This window comes from Ochotona princeps, chromosome 24 (assembly GCF_030435755.1).
Source record: "Ochotona princeps isolate mOchPri1 chromosome 24, mOchPri1.hap1, whole genome shotgun sequence".
NCBI lineage: Eukaryota > Metazoa > Chordata > Mammalia > Lagomorpha > Ochotonidae > Ochotona > Ochotona princeps.
In genome coordinates this window covers 35,964,293-35,983,648 of record NC_080855.1, presented here as the reverse complement: position 1 = coordinate 35,983,648, position 19,356 = coordinate 35,964,293, and the positions used below count along the sequence as shown (strand labels likewise).

At 43.6% G+C, this 19,356-nt stretch overlaps 1 pseudogene; it reads left to right on the top strand.

The window, feature by feature from the left end:
- Positions 1–4,227: 4,227 nt before the first annotated feature.
- On the top strand, positions 4,228–13,904 carry LOC118757785 (TBC1 domain family member 12-like; annotated as a pseudogene).
- The last annotated feature ends 5,452 nt before the right edge of the window (positions 13,905–19,356 follow it).

The window sequence follows — 19,356 nt, the reverse complement described above, 5'->3', positions numbered from 1 at the left end:
AACATAAGAAGGATAAGAAAGGGCTAGGGCATTTTCCCTAGGGGCCATTGTGATGGCGGCTGAGGTTACTCCACAGAAGATTACATGGAAAAGTTCTCAACCCATTTGGATTAACCAATGGCCCCTTTCTACAGAAATAATAGCCACCGTTAAGGAAATAGTTCAAGAAAAGCTAGCTAGCTGGACATATTGTCCCTTCCACTTCACCTTGGAATACACCTATTTTCATGATTAAAAAGAAATCAGGGAAGTGGAGACTTTTACAGGATCTCAGAGCAGTGAATGCTACCATGGAGATAATGGGATCACAGCAGCCAGGATTACTGCTGCCTTCTGCCATTCCAAAAGACTTTAATATTGTTGTGATCGATTTAAAGGATTGTTTTTTTCCATTCCCCTTCATCCAGAAGATTCGCCTCGTTTTGCTTTCAGTGTGCCTTCTGTTAATTTGCAGGAACCATTTGAACGGTACCAATGGAAATTTTTACCCCAAGGAATGGCTAATAGTCCTACTATGTGTCAGATTTATGTGGCTGCCGCCTTAAAACCGGTGCACGCCAGCTTTCCCTCTGTTATGGTTGTTCATTATATGGATGATATTTTGCTGGTAGCTCTATCTACTCATGTGTTGCAATCCTGTTTATGTAAGTTACAGCAAGAGTTAGAAAAAGCAGGATTAGCTATAGCCCCAGAAAAAATACAACTTGTTTCTCCATTTAATAATTTGGGATTTCAACTTTTTCAGAATTGTGTTAAACCCAAAAAAATTTCCATAGCCACAGAAAAGTTGCGAACTCTTAATGATTTTCAGAAATTGTTAGGGGATATAAATTGGATGAGACCCAGTTTGAAACTTACTAATGCAGATTTGAAACCTTTGTTTGATATCTTAAAAAGTGACTCCTCTCCGACATCCCCTAGGGTGCTGACTATGGAGAGATGTCACGCCCTTCACAAGGTTGAGATAGCTATTGAACAATACCATTTGACTAGGATTGATTACAGTACCCCACTTTTATTTATTGTTATAGCATCCTCGTATATACCTACGGGAGTATTTCATCAGCAGGGTCCTATTTTGTGGGAACATTTGCATGTCTCTCCTGCTAAGACAATTGTGCCTTGCTATTTGGCCATAGCAGAGTTGATACAGAAGGCCACTAAGAGCAGCCTAAGACATTTTGGAAAGGTCCCCGATACCATTATCGTTCCATACACTCAGAAGCAGCTTTTGTGGTTGCAGAATATGGAAGAGACCTGGTCTGTACTTTTGAGCACTTTAAATGTTAACTTTGACAACCACTATTCCAAGGACCCCATTGTACAGTTTTTTATTTTGCATCCTTTTGTTTTTCCACTTGTAACCTCTCTTCAACCATTGCCAGAAGCTTTAACTGTTTTCACTGATGGGTCGTCAAATGGCCAGGCAGCTTTTGTAGTAGATGGCCAGGTTACCACCATCCCCACGTCTTTTGTCTCTGCATAGGTTGTAGAATTGGTGGCCGTTCTTGCCGTCTTTCAAACATTTTCCATGCAGCCCTTTAATTTGTATTCTGATAGTGGATATGTTGCCCATTCCCTTCCTGTGCTGGAGATGTGGGCCAAATTTCTTCCCACTCTACAGCAGCATCTCTATTTGCTAAAATTCAGGCCTGTATTTGGGCCCACAAAGATAAATTCTTTGTGGCTCATATTCGAGCCCATACAGGTTTTCCTGGGCCCTTGACTTCAGGAAATGCGGCTGCAGATTCAGCCACCAAATTGGTGGCCTCAGCTCTTGAAGAAGCTCTAAAGGCACATGCTAGATTTCACTTGAATTCTAACACGAATCGTTTGCACTTTAGTCTGACTAAGGAACAAGCCAGAACCATCGTGAAGCAATGCTCAGTGTGCCCTCAGTTTTTGCCTGTTCCTCATTATGGTGTTAATCCCCGAAGACTGTTGCCCAATCATGTCTGGCAGATGGATGTGACACACATCCCAGAGTTTGGGATACTGAAGTATGTGCATGTCACTATCGATACTTGTTCTGGATTTATTTTAGCTACTCCTCAAACAGGAGAACAAGTCAGACATACTCTAGCCCATTGCTATGCATGTTTTTCCTTCTTGGGAACTCCTAAATTTATCAAAACTGATAATGGTCCTTGCTATACTAGCAGCAAGTTTCGTGATTTTGCTGCCTCCCACCACATACAACTAATTACAGGTATTCCTTATAATCCTCAAGGACAAGGTATTGTGGAACGTGCCAACCGTACTATTAAGGATTACCTTATTAAAACCAAAAAGGGGGAATATAGCACTCCCCAAGATCATTTGAATCTTGCATTGTTTATTTTAAATTTTCTAACATTGCATGCTGAAGGACGGTCTGCTGCAGATCATCATTGGACTCGGTCTCAGAAGCAGAAGGGTTATGTTATGTGGAAGGACCCCTTGACTGGTAAGTGGCAAGGCCCATATCCCGTCCTCATTTGGGGGCAAGGATCAGTTTGTGTTTTCCCAGAAAATGAAAATGGTCCGAGGTGGATTCCTGAGAGGCTTGTCCGGCAAGCTTCTGCTGCTGAGTCTTGTGAGACCTCGGATCCTGGCCAAGATGATGGCATTTGAATCAGAAGATCAACTGGACAAGCAAATATATTAGGCCTTTATATATTATATAAGTATATCAGTATTTTGTCGCTGTTCTGCAGCGTGTTCCCTGACTGATGGCAAAGCCGGAAGTTTATCGGTGGCTTTGGACTTTTTTCTCTGAGGGCCATGTGGGATGGGGGAGGAAGTATTGAGCCTTCCTAATACCCATCCGTGCTTTGATTTGGAACTCCTTTTGTTTCGTTTATATTTTCCCCACCTTGTCTTGGATTCACCAGAGCATGTCTCTCCCAGGACAAATGCTTATCTTATTAGGTACTTACTTCCCCAACAGACTAGGGTGACATTTACATTTCTATTCCCCACCTGAAGTCTCAGCCCATTTCTGTCTCCAGCCATTACTAGGGGGATGGCTTCAGACTGGTCTCTTTATCATTTGAAAGGGACCAAGTAAGTTGGCCAGTGACACCTTTCTGGCCTTTTGTCCCAAGGCCAGGTACCTTGGATACCAGGAATTTTCTTTGTTTTTGGAGAAACAGCTTTGAGAGGAAACTTTAAAAAATGCTTTTCCCACCATGAATACAGGTTTTTTTTTTTTTTTAATTGTTTATTATTTAACTTCAGTAATTACATTGTATTATGTGACACAGTTACATAGATACTTGGGTTCTCCCCACCCCTCCCCAAACCCTCCCACCATGGTGGATTCCTCCACCTTATTGCATAACCAATACAGGTTTTTCTCTCTTGTTTTTCCTCCAGCCATTATGGCAGAGGATCTTGAGGACTCGCTCTTGTGAGTGAACCTTAGCTCATTGAATTTGAAGCTTCTGTTTGTTTGTTTGTGTTATCCCTATGATTCTCTCTTAAGTACAGGAGATGTCTCTGAAAGGAAGTTCCAGTGCACCCTGACAGCATGCTGGAATGGCAATTGCGATTCTGCTGTTCTCCTGCAGCTGACCTGAATCCTGCCTGTGCCTGTTGGAACTTACGGAGAGGCCTATGTTGGCCTGATAAGAATAAAAGAGACTTTGGCATAACGGCGACCATCATAGCCAGTACATCAACAGCCGCCACCACCAGCTACCATGGTGACTGTGAACAAGGTCACAGAACAGTTATGGAACAACAGGACTTTACTGATGAACATGAGCGGGTGGGCATGCTTAAGCTGTGACTGTGGGGTGATTTGTTGGAAAAGAAATAGCAGATGCTGTTAGATTTGGTCTAGGCCTCCTGTACCCCATTGTATGCCTTTCTGTTGTATTGTATGCATTTCTGTTTTATCATCTGTGCAAGTGCTAAATGTTTTGCCAAGCCTGGGAACTGCTGTCTGCTCATTGCTACTGAGCTAAGTTACTCCTAAGTTCATGGCCTCTTGTCTCCTATTGTGCCTTTTATGTATGATTCACCTGTGAAGTGCTTTGTTTTCCCAAGCCTGGGAACTGCTGTTTGCTCATTGCTACTGAGCTGATATTCACTCCTAGCCATGGAACAGGGTTGCCAGCCTCTCCAAGTATGGTTTGAGCAGCTGCAGCAGACAATGCGTTGAATGGCAGCCAGTGACGGGTAAGATGGACCTGGAATGGACCCACCTAAGACAGGGCCTCCATCATGCTATGGAGATTACCGATGACGGGTAAGGCTGATAACCTGAGAGTCCACAACCTAAGACAGGTGCATTCAAGTCTGCTTTAATACAGAAGGGGGAATATGTTGTGGGCTGAGGAACTGATTTACATTCCTTTAGCTGAGCACTCAGGAATCGGGCCTATGGCAGTAGCATCTGGCCTTTGCACTCATTGGCATCCTATTGTCCTGTTAATGGGCTTGGGGGGAAGAGGCTATAATATGATAATAAAGAGGCTTAGGAGCAGACAGCTCCCACCACTTCTAACACCATCATGGTCTTCGTGTGTCCCTGCTTTTCGCTCGGACATTCACCGTGCCTACTAGGCCGGCTCAGCTAGCTGCGACAACTTGGGGCAGCCGGGATTCAGTGATTGGCATCTTACGGAGAGCGTGCCCCCAGCCACCTCAGCAGAGAAGACTAGTGGGGGTTTGGGCACTGAGTGCGCCTTGGCTGGTCTGACGTTTGCTTGAATACCCAGGACACTTAGGAGGTGAGCAGCTGCCAGAGTGCCCTTGACCATCTGCCTCCTGCAGCTCGCCATCTCAGAGCAGAACTTGGCGGGTAAGGCCGACCTGACACAAAGCAACAGGAGCTTCTCTGATTTCTGCTTCTCTGATTTCATCACCAGAAACCTTTCCCCAAAAAGGAATAAGGAACTCTAATCAGTTAGCTATTGTGCTTCTGGTTGATAATTATTTGGTTACGTCCTTCCCAGAGAAAATCTTCAGGAAACTTCCAAAATCATTCAGCACAAATAGGAAGCAGGGACAGACAGGACCTGTAAAGAAGTCCCTAAGAATTTTGCTTGTGAACACTTTCTAACCTATCCTGATTCCAGCCAAATCTGTGGGAGAAGTTTTAGGTCACCGTCAAGAATGAGAGGAGATGGTGGCTGAGGCTAAAAACACAAGTGCATAAAAGAAAATGACTCATTAAAGAGCGATTTAAACAGGAGGATAATTATGCAAATGCAATGGTGATTTTGATGAGTGAAACGTGCCCAGTTGTGAAGTAACCCATTCACACCAGAGCACCATAATTGTTATGTCAGAAGTTGCCCCCCTTGTGGTTGTGGGAAAATATGGAGTCTAGCTGTAAGAAATGAACTAAATATCAGTCATGAACTCAATGAAACCTTCATTTCAAGAGCAAAAGAAGGGTGGAGGGGCTGGCGCGATGGCTCAGTAACTAACTCCTTGCCTAGCAAGCGCTGGGATCAGGTATGAGCGCCAGTTCTGGTCCCAAGAGCTCCACTTCCCATCCAGCTCCCTGCTTGTGGCCTGGGAAAGCAGTAGAGGATGGACCAAAACCTTAGGACACTGCACCTGCATATAAGACCCAGAAGAAGCTTCTAGCTCCCGGCTTTGAATCAATTCAACTCTAGCCCTTGTGGCCAATTTATGAGTGAACCAGTGCATGGAAGATCTTTTTGTTTCTGCTTCTCTCTGTCTACTTGCCTTTACAATAAAAATAAATGAATCTTTAAAAATAAGAAAGAATAAGTTTCAGTGAAATATGTTCTGAGAATGGGATACAGAAGGTGTGTTTATTGCTGATGCAGAGGCGAGTCTGGAATTAGTTAGGTTGTATCCAGTACATTTCCATGTCTACATCTTTCAGAAGGGTGGTCCGAATCATGACATTTTACATGGTATCTTACGGGCATTGACATTACAGAGCTGATGTTGGCTATGTCCAAGGGCTGTCCTTCATCGCAGCAGCACTCATTGTCACTTAGGAAGAAACAGATGTCTTCATTGCATTTACAAATCTTCCTAATTAGGAAATTTGGGGAAAGATGGCAGACTGCAGAGAGCTGGTGTAGGGTGGAGTAGGGAAAGAGGGGAACCGATCCAGCAGAGAAACAGGCCAGGAAACACAAAATTGTAGGGAGAAGAGTGGGAAGGTCACTGGAGTTCACTAAAGCAAGAAGATCTACACAGAGTGAAAGAACAGCCACAAAAAGTGGGAAAGAAAATACAGCACACTGTGAGAAACTTGATGAGTCACAATCCCAGACAGGGGGAAGGCAGCAGAGTCTCAACCGTCCCAGGGAAAACAGAGGCGGCTGGAAGGATAGGCGCCCACACCAACAGGGGCACCAGTCCACTGGAGGGCAGGAGCCCCGAGAGCAGGCTACTGGACTGATCATCATCCCCTGCAGAAGTGGAGGACAAGCAGGGGAGATTTCGCAGAAGCAGGCCTCCCAACTGCTCAGCAGCTTTGAGAGAGTGCAGAGGGAACAGGAGCAGCGCTGTGGGACCGGGACTCAGAAATCCCCATATCAGCTCCGAACAGTGGAATGGCTGCTAGAGAATCCAGTGGATCCTATTGCTGGGCTCAACCTGAGCTCCAGAGGCTGGGCAACACTCGGCAGAACCTCATGACCTGAGCAGAAGAGCAAAATAGTAGGGGCACGGCTGTGTGCCCCTCACAGCTCTGTGCCTCTCAGGGCTCTGCTTCCACCTTTGAGAAAGTGCAACTGAGAAAGTAGCTTCCTATAGGGGCCAGGGCTGTGAATTCAAAGCAGAGAATAGCCACTGCCTCAGGCAGAATCCCCTGCTGGGCTCAGCTGGAGAGGCCAAACCAGAGCAAGCTCAGTAGATTCGGCCAGACAGGTTCTCCCAGCAGGAGCCTGCTCAGAAAAACCTGCCTGCCTGGTGGCGGGAGGCAGTGTTGTGCCTTTCAGCAGAGCAGCACTTCTGAGTGGGAATTCCAGAGAGCAGAGTTCAGCGCTGAGGCCCGGAGAAATTTCCAACCCAGCCCGGGGTTGGGGATTTCAAGCTTTGAGCAGCAGAGGCCTCTGCTGTGCTAAACTCAAGCCCTGAAGGAAAGTCTCAGCTCAGCACTGAGGCAGAAACCCCCACTGTGCTAGGCTTGTGACCCAGAGCCAAGGTGCTGCTTGGCTCAGCAGAGTGAATCTCAGTGCGGCAACCCCTTTGAGTGGGACCTGCAGGGGGAGGGACCTGGCACTAGGGTTGGCCCACAAAGCTTCCTGACCCACCTTGGGACTGTGATCTACAGACCCTGAACAGCAAGTAGTTGGTGAACCAGGCAGCACGCCCTGCTGGGCTCAGCCAGTGACCCCAAACCAGAGCCGGCTCAGTGGAATCGACCAGACAGGTTTTCTCAGTGGGAGCCCGCTCAGAAAAGCCTGCCTGCCTGGTGGCGGGAGGCAGTGTTACGCCTTTCAGCGGAGTAACAAATATGAGTGGGAATTCTAGAGAGCAGAGTTCAACGCTGAGGCCCGCAGAAATTTCCAACCCAGCCCGGGGTTGGGGATTTCAAGCTTCGAACAGCAGAGGCCCTTGCGGTGGTAACCTCAAGAACTGAAGGAGTGTATTGGCTTGGCACTGAGGCGGAAATCCCTGCTGTGCCAGGCTTGTGACCCAGAGCCCAGGTGCAGCTCGGCAGAGTGGATCTCAGTGGGGCAACCCCATTGAGTGGGAGCTGCAGGGGGAGGGACCTGGCACTAGGGCTGGCCCACAAAGCCTCCTGACACAGCTCAGGGCTGTAGATTACAAACTCTGAGCAGCAAGCAGCTGGTGACTCAGGCAGGACCCCCTACTCTACTCAGCTGGAGCCTCAGAGGTGGTGGTGCCACCCAAGAGATCTGCTAAACCAAGAAGAAGCACAGGCAAGCAGGGCCACCGCAGTGTGCTTCCCAACAAGGCTAAACATTTGTGAGGGTTAGGCTGGGTGTAGAACCGCAAGCTATACAACTACCCAGAGCAAAGACAAGAAGCCCAAGGTTACAAATTCTATCATCTACACTCCACCCCTATTGGCACATATAGGACAACTCCTAACCAACTAGCTGCAACGGAACCAGGTGGCAGAAATATGAACCCAGGCGCTAACGAAGCAACCCAACAACAACCCCACCATCACCTGCTGTCCCCAATAGAGTAAGAAATATAACGCTTATGCCAGCACCCCATACAGCAGCAGGTAGATCACACTTCCTACAGATTACAGCACTGAGGGCAACAGCTGTGGACAAACAAGTCAGACGCTAAAATCCCAAAACAACAAGAAGCAAAAACACAATGAGGAGAATAATCAGAAAAAGTATTGACCCAGAAGAAAGATCAAGCACTCATTCCCAATACAACCAAAAACTAATTCCAATATCTGAGATGCAAGATGAAGACATAGAGGAAATACCAGATAAAGACTTTAAGAAACTAGTGATGAAATTCATCAGAGACAGGGAGAAGCGCTGGGAAGAGTCCAAGGTATTCGAAAACCATGTCACTGCAGAAATAAATCAAGTCAAAAAGGGAATCATCGATACAGAACACAAAATTGAAAGCCTAACCAACAGAATGAACACAGCAGAGGACAGAATAACAGAATTGGAAGACAATCAGAATGGAAGGCAGCAGCTCATCAAACAGTTGGAGACAAATCTAGAGAAAGCCAATAGGTCCATACAGGAAATGAAAGACAACCTCAAAAAATCAAATATTAGAATAATAGGCCTTCCCGAAGGAGTGGAAAAGGAGACAGGCTTGCAATGGGTGCTCAATGAGATAATACAGGAGAACTTCCAGAACACCGGAAATATAAATCCAGCACAAATCCAGGAAAGACAAAGAACCCCCAGTAGATTCGATCCAAACAGATCGTCACCCAAACATGTGGTCCTCAAGCTACCTTCAAGTGAACATAAGGAAACTATTCTAAGACAAGTAAGAAAAAAGGATAAGATTACTTTCAGAGGAAGGCAAATCAGAATCACGGCCAACCTATCAGAAGAAACGCTCCAAACAAGGAGAGAATGGGGTAAAACCTATCAAATCCTGAAACAAGCAACTGCCAACCAAGAATAATGTACCCAGCAAAGCTCTCATTTGTATTTGAGAATGAAATCAAATACTTCAACAGTAAAGAGAAACTCGAAGAATACATCAACACGAAACCAGCTCTGCAAAATCTCCTCAGGAAGGTGCTAAACCCAGAAAGAAAAAATGAAAACCAAAATCAAAGATGGCAAATGGGAAGACCTCCCCACTAAAATCCATACAAGGAAAGTCAACAAATCAGAAACTCTAATAGTCGCAAATACACACTTGCACACTTGCACACTTATATACACTCATGGAAGCCCAAAATCACACCTCTCAATATTGTCCCTAAACAAAAATGGCCTAAACTCACCAATCAAAAAGCATAGATTAACGGAATGGATCATCAAACAGCACCTACCTATATGTTGCCTACAAGAGACACATCTAACCAGAAAAGCCTGTAAGAAATTTGAAGTGAAGGGATGAAAAAAGACATTTCATGCCAATGGATGAGAAAAAGGCTGGAGTAGCTGTCCTAATCTCAGATGATTTAGACTTCAAGCTGACAGACATCACAAAGGACAGAGAAGGACATTATATATTGGTGAAGGGATTGATCCACCAGGAAGTATTTACAATCATGAACATATATGCACCAAATTCAAACGCACCTAGCTACGTGAAGCAATTACTTACAGACTTAAGGTGAGACATAGATATACACACAATAATAGTGGGCAAACTTAACACTCCGCTAACAATTATAGACAGATCAACAAAACAAAAACTCAACAAAGAAACAACAGAGCTTATGCAAACAATAGAACAACAGGACTTAGTAGACATTTATAGAATTTTTTATCCTAAGACTACAGATTATACATTTTTTTCAGCAGTGCATGGCACCTTCTCCAGGATGGACCACATGATAGGACACAAAGCAAATCTAAATCACTTCAAAAAGATAGGAATCATACCATGCACCCTCTCAGACCACCACGGAATGAAACTGGAAATCAGCAATTCAAAATGACCCAGGAAATACAGAAACTCTTGGAGGCTGAACAATATACTATTAAGTGAACAATGGGTCAGGGAAGAAATTAAATATGAGATCAAAAAATTTATGGAAATCAATGAAAACTCTGACACAACATTCCAAAACTTGTGGGACACTGCCAAAGCAGTGCTAAGGGGTAAACTCATCGCAATTGGAGCTCATGTCAAGGCCCAAGAGAGGCACCAAATACAGGAACTAAACACACACCTCCAGGAATTGGAAAATCAACAGCAGAAGAGCCCCACACACAATAGGAAGCAAGAAATCATCAAAACAAGGGAGGAAATTAATCAGATAGAAACAAAAAAAATGATACACAAAATCAATGAATCAAAAAGCTGGTTTTTTGAGAAGATAAACAAGATAGACAAACCCACTGGCCCGACTGACAAACAAAAAACAAGAGAAAACAAGAATTAACAGCATCAAAGATGAAAAAGGCAACATAACAACCGACACTGCAACCATTAACGACATCATTAGAAATTACTACAAAGCACTGTACTCCAACAAATCAGAAGACCACCAAGAAATGGAAAAGTTCTTAGACTCACACTAACTGCCAAAACTTAGCCCAGAGGCAGCAAAGGAACTGAACAAACCCATAACTGAAGCAGAGATTGAATCAGTGATTAAAGACCTCCCAACAAAGAAAAGCCCAGGCCCAGACAGTTTCACTACAGAATTCTTCAAAACATTCTGAACAGAACTAACCCCAATTCTCTACAAACTCTTCAAAACAATAGAAAAAGAAGCAACCCTTCCAAACTCATTCTATGAAGCCAACATTACCGTAATCCCAAAACCGGACAGAGATCCTACAGAAAAAACAAACAAACAAACAAAAAACTACAGACCTATCTCTCTGATGAACATTGATGCTGAGATTCTCAACAAAATCCTAGCCAATAAAATTCAAAAAATCATCCGACAGATCATTCATCCACATCAAGTAGGATCCATCCCTGGAATGCAGGGGTGGTTCAACATTTTGAAATCCATAAATGTGATACACCACATCCAAAAACTGAAAAACAAGAATCACATGATAGTACCAATAAACACAGAAAAAACTTTCGACAAAATCCAACACAATTTCCTGCTAAAAACCCTAAATAAGGTAGGCATGGATGGAAAAATCCACAACATAATCAAAGCAATATATTAAAAACCCAACGCCAGCATCATACTGAATGGAGGAAAACTGGAACCTTTCACACTGAGATCTGGGACAAGACTAGAATGTCTGCTATCTCCACTGCTATTCAATGAAGTCCTAGAGGTACTTGCTGAGGCCATAAGACAAGAAAAAGAAATCAGAGGAATCCAAATAGGAAACGAAGAAGTCAAGCTTTCACTATGCGCAGATAACATGATTCTTTATGTAGAACAGCCAAGAGGCTCAACACAGAGACGACTAGAACTTATACGAGAGTTTGGTAGAGTGGCAGGGTACAAAATTAATGAACAAAAATCAACAGCCATAGTGTATGCAAACAGCCCCAAGTTGGAAAAAGATCTAACCAGCAAGATACCATTCAAAATAACAGAGAAAATTATGAAATATCTGGGAATAAATCTAACCAAAAATGTAGGAGACCTACTTGAAGAAAACTACAAACCACTTAAAAAAGAAATTGAACAAGATCTCAAAAGATGGAGTAACATCCCATGCTCCTGGATAGGTAAAATCACTATCATTAAAATGTCTATACTGCCAAAAGCAATATATACATTCAACGCAATCCCAATCAAATTGCCAAAAACATTCTTCATGGAAGTGGAAACAATGATCCAAAGGTTCATCTGGAAACACAAAAACACATAGACAGCTAGAACCACTCTGAAGAACAGGAAGTTGGCAGGAGGAATCACAGTTCCAGACCTCTGGACATACTATAAGGCAGTGGTTATCAAAACAGCCTGGTACTGGCACAAAGATAGAGAGGAAGATCAATGGAGCAGAATAGAAACACCAGAAGTAAACCCACACAGATACAGCCAAATAATCTTTGACAAAAACCCGATGACAATCCAGGCAAATGGGAAGGTCTCTTTAATAAATGCTGTTGGGACTACTGGTTAATAGCCTGCAGAAACAAAAAGATAGATCCACATCTCTCACCATACACCAAGATCAAATGTAAATGGATAAAAGATCTAAACCTACATCCAGAAACCTTCAAACCTTTGGAAGAAAATGTTGGAAATACTCTGCAAGAACTAGTGGTAGGTCCTGACTTCCTAAAAAGGACCCCAAAAGCAATAGAAATCAAGACCAGAATAAACAAATGGGAACTCATCATACTAAGAAGCTTCTGTACAGCTAGAGAAACAATCAACAAAGTAAAAACGCAGCCCACAGAATGGGAGAAGGTCTTTGCGCACTACGTAGGTGATAGAGGGCTGATCTACAGAATATACAAAGAACTACAAAACATCCAAAACACCAAAACAAACAAGCCACTCAAGAAATGGGCACAGGAAATGGGCAGACATTTCACAAAGGAACAATCCCAAATGGCAAATAAACATATAAAAAAATGCTCAAGTTCCCTGGCAATAAGGGAAATCCAAATTAAAACATCAATGAGGTATCACCTAACGCCAGTAAGACTGGACCACATGAATAAAAGCACCAACAACACTTGTTGGCGAGGTTGCGGGAAAAAGGGAACCCTACTCCACTGCTGATGGGCCTGCAGTCTGGTATAGCCTCTATGGAAATCAGTATGGAGAATATTCAAACAACTCAAAATCAACATACCGTATGATCCAGCAATAGCACTCCTAGGAATATATCCAGAACACTTGTTTTATGAGAAACCAACATGCACTCCTATGTTCATAGCGGCACAATCAGTAATTGTAAAAACATGGAAACAACCAAAATGCCCATCCACAGAGGATTGGATAAGAAAGCTATGGTTCATCTACTCCATGGAATACTACTCAGCTATTAAAAAAAAACAAAATGCAGTTCTTTGTGGCCAAATGGGCCAAACTGCAAACCATAATGCTATGGGAAATGAGCGAATCCCAAAAGGTTAGATACCACATGTTTGCCTTAATTTAATATGATATGATGTTATGCATAACATGTGAGGTTATGGATGTTATGTCATATGTAGTATATAAACTAAAATTGAAATGTGAATGGAGTGGTCACAGAATGTGGTTAAGAACTCGCTTTTATTTTTAACATGTTGGCTGCTCAATACAATGTCAATTAATTCTATACCAATGTTACTTTTTGCTGATAATATGTTAGTGCTTTTATTTGATCGGGATGATTCTCTGCTGGCTCTGCCCTCAGACCATAGAGGGTCTCCCCAATAAGTAGTTGGACTTGACTGGAGTATAAGATGCTGGACTCTATGCTTGGCATATGCTTGCTAAGAAGGAATCTCAACTGAACTTGAACTATTGTTATGCAGCAGGGTGGTGGAACCCACCATGGGGGGGAGGGTGTGGAGAAGTGTGGGGAGAATCCCAGTTTCTATGAAATTACAACACAATGTAATTAATGAATAAATTTAATAAAAAAAAAATCTTCCCAATTAGCCATGCCAGTTAGCCTTTTTTCATGGGGATCACAGCACAACATTGAAATGTTTTGCTACATTGGAAGTATTCTTTGAAGAACATCTCTGCTAATTATTTCTTCATTTTAATCTTACAGTCTTACACCAGATATGTACTTGATAGAATAGATCTGGACACTGCCCACCAAACCCTTCCCACTCGGTCTGGTTGTTGAGTGTGGAATGTATTTAGCAGAGATAAGGAGCAGTTTTTGTTTGAGACTGGATTAGGAATCTGAGATACTCTTGTACAATGAACCTTATTCACATAGCCCAGTTTCTTTTATTTTTACAGAAGATATATTTATTTTTGCTGGAAAGGCAGATTTTACAGAAAGGAGCGAGAGAGAAAGATCTTCCATCAACTGGTTCACTCCTCAGGAGTAACCTGAATTGCCAGATCTATGGTGCAGGGTCCCAAGGCTTTGGCCCATCCTCCAGTGTTTTCCCAGGTCACAAGCAGGAAGCTGGATGGGAAGTGGAGCAGCTGGGATCAGAACAGTCACCCATATGGGATCCCAGCACATGCAAGGTAAGGACTTTAGCCACTACGCTATCAGTTTTGGCCCTATAGCATCATTCCTAACAAAGGTGATAGAAGATTTCACATACATATAAAAAAGAGTTCCACTATAGTACTGCAATTCTGAAGCAGAATTGCACCAAAAATGGGCTCAGATCTTTGCTTCTATAATGAGGGATAGTAAAGAAGGGTACAAGAACAATAGTCCTGCTGGGAAAAGTTAATCTTTAAAATTATAAGACTGATGATGGCACAGGTGCCACAATGGCACTTGGAGGTCACAGCAGGACTCTTACATACTGCTTTCTCTTCCAAGAATTTGATCGTGCAGATATTGTCTCCAGCTCAAACTCTTTGAAGGCATCATAGGCAAAGGATGAGTAACTACGGTTGTTAGGAAAGTCATGGTAATTGTATTTCATTCACAGTTTGGGGCAATTTTGGGTTACTGGGAACAAGGAAATTTTGGAGGGAGACTGCTATTTGTTTAGGCATTTTCTCCATAATATCCTGTCTGGATTTAAAAAGAAAATTCTTTCTCTTCCTTAAGAAATTCCTATGGAGAGACTAGCAACATGGCTGAAATAGGAGGAAGACTGTGAGGGAGCTCACAGACAGAGAGGGCTAGAACACGACAAAAGCATTAGTGGAGCAGCATAGAGCTACAGGGAGAAGAATGTGAAGTTCCCTGGGCAGTGTGGAGCCAAAAAAATCCACACAACTGGGAAGAGCAACCAGGGGAAAACAAAACAAAGGGCAGGGAAGACGGCTTTCTGCTCCTGACCTGCTGAGTGACCATTGAGTGCAACTGCTGAGAGTCGCAGTCGACCCGCAGACCTCAGGACCCGCAGACGCTGTGGCCGTGAGGACCAGCACTGATCAGGACCCGCTGGCAGCTGCCCACCCTAGTCGCCAGGACTCGCCAGGACCTGCACCCGCTGCAGACATCAGGACCCGAAGTCATCAGGACCTGCTGGCATCCGCCTACCCTAGTCGCCAAGCCCCGCTAGGACCTGTACCCGCTGCAGTCTCCAGGTCCCATTGGGACCCGCCAGGACCTGCACCAGACGCAGTCGCCAGGAGACGCACCCTCGGCAAGGGTTCCCACCAGAGGAAGAAGCAGACTGCAAGAACCTGAGGTTTGAGTGAGTTGGGTGGGGACAGTGGTGGGTCGGAGGCTTCAGGAGTTGGCCCCCAATGGGCATGCACAGAGTCTGAACACCCTTGGTGCTCATCTCCCCGCCCCTCCCCCCCCGAGATTCCAGCGTCTGGGGACACAGGGCGAGTGCCTTGAAACTACCAAAACTGTGTCTGGGAGGTGACACACAGCGGTCCTGTGTGCTGAGGAGAAAGGCAAAAGGCACACTGAATACTCCCCCGTGCCTTTGCGGTCTGGCTCTCAGCTGGGCGGTGCTATCCCACAGGAAACCGGGGAAGCGTCTGGGCTGGGCAGTCCCATGTTAGTGCTGGGGTGGTCAGTCCCCTGCAAGCGCTGGGGTGGGCGGGCCTGAGCAGGAGGCGCTTCCAGAGAGCACCTGGAACACCCCACACCCTATAGTCCCGTGATTGGGAGACTCAACAGGAGGGCACTGTGGACCCGCGTGCAGGAAGCGTTCCCAGAGAGCACCTGGAATCTCCATGCCCTGCAGTCCCTGGCACTGGGGACACACCGAGAAAGCACCTAGAATCCTCCGAGCCCTGTGATCCAGCACACACAGTGTGCGTGCACAGAGAGTGCCTTCACTCCCCCAAGCCCTGTGGTAGCATACCTGTAGGGGACGAGCTGAGAGTGCGCTTTGAATCCGCTGGGCCCTGGAAGTGGCTCCCTGAAGTCCAGTGTTCTGGAGACACACCAAAAGTGCCTTGAAAATTCCAAGACCCTGCTACTCCACACCTGCAGACTCCGATTTCTATGGGATAGTGCTTGGAGACCCCTAGGCACACTGATTCCTAGGTCTCTCAAAAAAGAAACACTAATGCAAGGGGAAGAAATACCAGAAAAGGTAATGATCCAGATGAGAGAGCTAACACCGTACCAATAAAGGATCAAAAGCCAATGTCTATTTCGGAGATGCGAGATGAAGACATGGAAGATCTACCAGACAAGGAATTCAAAAAAACAATGGTAAAATATGTCAGAGACAATGAGAAGAATTGGGAGGACTTCAAGGAATTCAAGAACTACATAGTCGCAGAAATACAACAAATAAAAAGTAAAATTCTTGACTTAGAGCACAAAATTGAGAGCCTAACCAACAGAATAAATACAGCAGAAGAGAGGATCTCTGAAATGGAAGACACACAAAACGAACATACCCAGCTCATTAAACAGCTGGAGACAAGTCTGAACAAAGCCAAAAAGACCATACAAGAAATGAAAGACAACCTCAGAAAATCGAATATTAGGATTATTGGCCTTCCTGAAGGAGCGGAAAGAGAGTCATGAATGCAAATGGTGCTTGATGAAATTATACAGGAAAACTTCCAAAACACTTGGAACATGAACCCAGCCCAAATTCAGGACGGTCAGAGGACTCCCAGCAGATATGACCCAAAGCGATCTTCACCCAGACACATGGTGCTCAAGTTCCACTCCAACGAAGACAAAGAAAGAATCCTGAGACAAGTACAAAGCAGAGAAACGATCAAATACCGGGGAAAACCAATCAGGATCACTGCTGACTTCTCTGAAGAGACCTTACAAGCAAGAAGAGAATGGACAAAGATCTTCTAAATCTTGAATCAGAAAAACTATCAACCAAGAATATTGTACCCAGCAAAGATCTCATTCGTATTTGAGAACGAAATCAGATACTTTCATAGCAAAGAGAAATTAGAAGAATATGCCAACAGAATACCAGCTCTACAAAATCTACTTAGAAATGTACTAAATCCAGCAAAAAAAGGAGGTGAATCATAAGCAAAGATGGCAAACAGAAAGATCTCCCCACTAAAGTCCACACAAGGAAGGGCAATTACACAGATATCAACACCCACAAAAACAAGTATAACAGGGCAAAATCACAACCTCTCAATTTTAACTTTTAACACAAATGGCCTAAACTCACCAATCAAAAGGCATAGGTTAACAGAATGGATTATCAAATAGGACCCAACAATCTGTTGCCTACAAGAGACACATCTAACCAGAAAAGACTGTAAGAAATTTAAAGTGAAGGGATGGAAACAGACATTTCATGCCAATGGACGAGAAAAAGGCTGGGGTAGCTGTCTTAATTTCAGATGATGTGGACTTCAATCTGACACACATCAAAAAGGACAGGGAAAGACATTATATATTGGTGAAGGGACTGATCCATCAGGAAGTAATTACCATTGTGAACATATATGCACCAAATTCAAACGCACCTAGCTACGTGAAGAAATTACTTACGGACTTAAGGGGAGACATAGATACACACACAATAATAGTGGGTGATCATAACACCCTACTAACAACAATAGACAGATCAACAAAGCAAAAACTCAACAAAAAAACAACAGAGCTCATACAAACAATAGAACAACAGGACTTAGTAGACATTTATAGAATTTTTTATCCTAAGACCACAGATTATACATTTTTTTCAGCAGTGCATGGCACCTTCTCCAGGATCGACCACATGATAGGACACAAAGCAAACCTAAATAACTTCAAAAAGATAGGAATCATACCATGTACCCTCTCAGACCACCACGGAATGAAACTGGAAATCAGCAATTCAAAATGCCCACGGAAATACAGAAACTCTTGGAGGCTGAACAATATGCTATTAAACAAACAATGGGTCAGGGAAGAAATTAAAGATGAGATCAAAAAAAATTATGGAAACCAGTGAAAACTCTGACACAACATTCCAAAACTTGTGGGACACTGCCAAAGCAGTGCTAAGGGGTAAACTCATCGCAATTGGAGCTCATGTCAAGGCCCAAGAGAGGCACCAAATACAGGAACTAAACACACACCTCCAGGAATTGGAAAATCAACAGCAGAAGAGCCCCACACACAATAGGAAGCAAGAAATCATCAAAACAAGGGAGGAAATTAATCAGATAGAAATAAAAAAAAATGATACACAAAATCAATGAATCAAAAAGCTGGTTTTTTGAGAAGATAAACAAGATAGACAAACCCAACTTGCCCGACTGACAAACCAAAAACAAGAGAAAACAAGAATTAACAGCATCAAAGATGAAAAAGGCAACATAACAACCGACACTGCAACCATTAACGACATCATTAGAAATTACTACAAAGCACTGTACTCCAACAAATCAGAAGACCACCAAGAAATGGAAAAGTTCTTAGACTCACACCACCTGCCAAAACTTAGCCCAGAGGCAGCAAAGGAACTGAACAAACCCATAACTGAAGCAGAGATTGAATCAGTGATTAAAGACCTCCCAACAAAGAAAAGCCCAGGCCCAGACGGCGTCACTACAGAATTCTACAAAACATTCCGAATAGAACTAACCCCAATCCTCTACAAACTCTTGAAAACAATAGAAAAAGAAGCAACCCTTCCAAACTCATTCTATGAAGCCAACATTACCGTAATCCCAAAACCGGACAGAGATCCTACAGAAAAAAAAAAAAAAAAAAAAAAAAAAAAAAAAAAAAAAACTACAGACCTATCTCTCTGATGAACATTGATGCTGAGATTCTCAACAAAATCCTAGCCAATAAAATTCAAAAAATCATCCGACAGATCATTCATCCACATCAAGTAGGATCCATCCCTGGAATGCAGGGGTGGTTCAACATTTTGAAATCCATCAATGTGATACACCACATCCAAAAACTGAAAAAGAAGAATCACATGATAGTATCAATAGATGCAGAAAATGCTTTCGACAAAATCCAACACCACTTCATATTAAAAACCCTAAATAGGGTAGGCATAGAAGGAATAATACACAACATAATTAAAGCAATATATGAAAAACCCAACGCCAGCATCATACTGAATGGAGAAAAACTGGAACCCTTCCCACTGAGATCTGGAACAAGACAGGGATGTCCACTTTCTCCACTGCTATTCAACATAGTCCTAGAGGTACTTGCTGAGGCCATAAGACAAGAAAAAGAAATCAGAGGAATCCAAATGGGAAACGAAGAAGTCAAGCTCTCACTATGCGCAGATAACATGATTCTTTATGTAGAACAG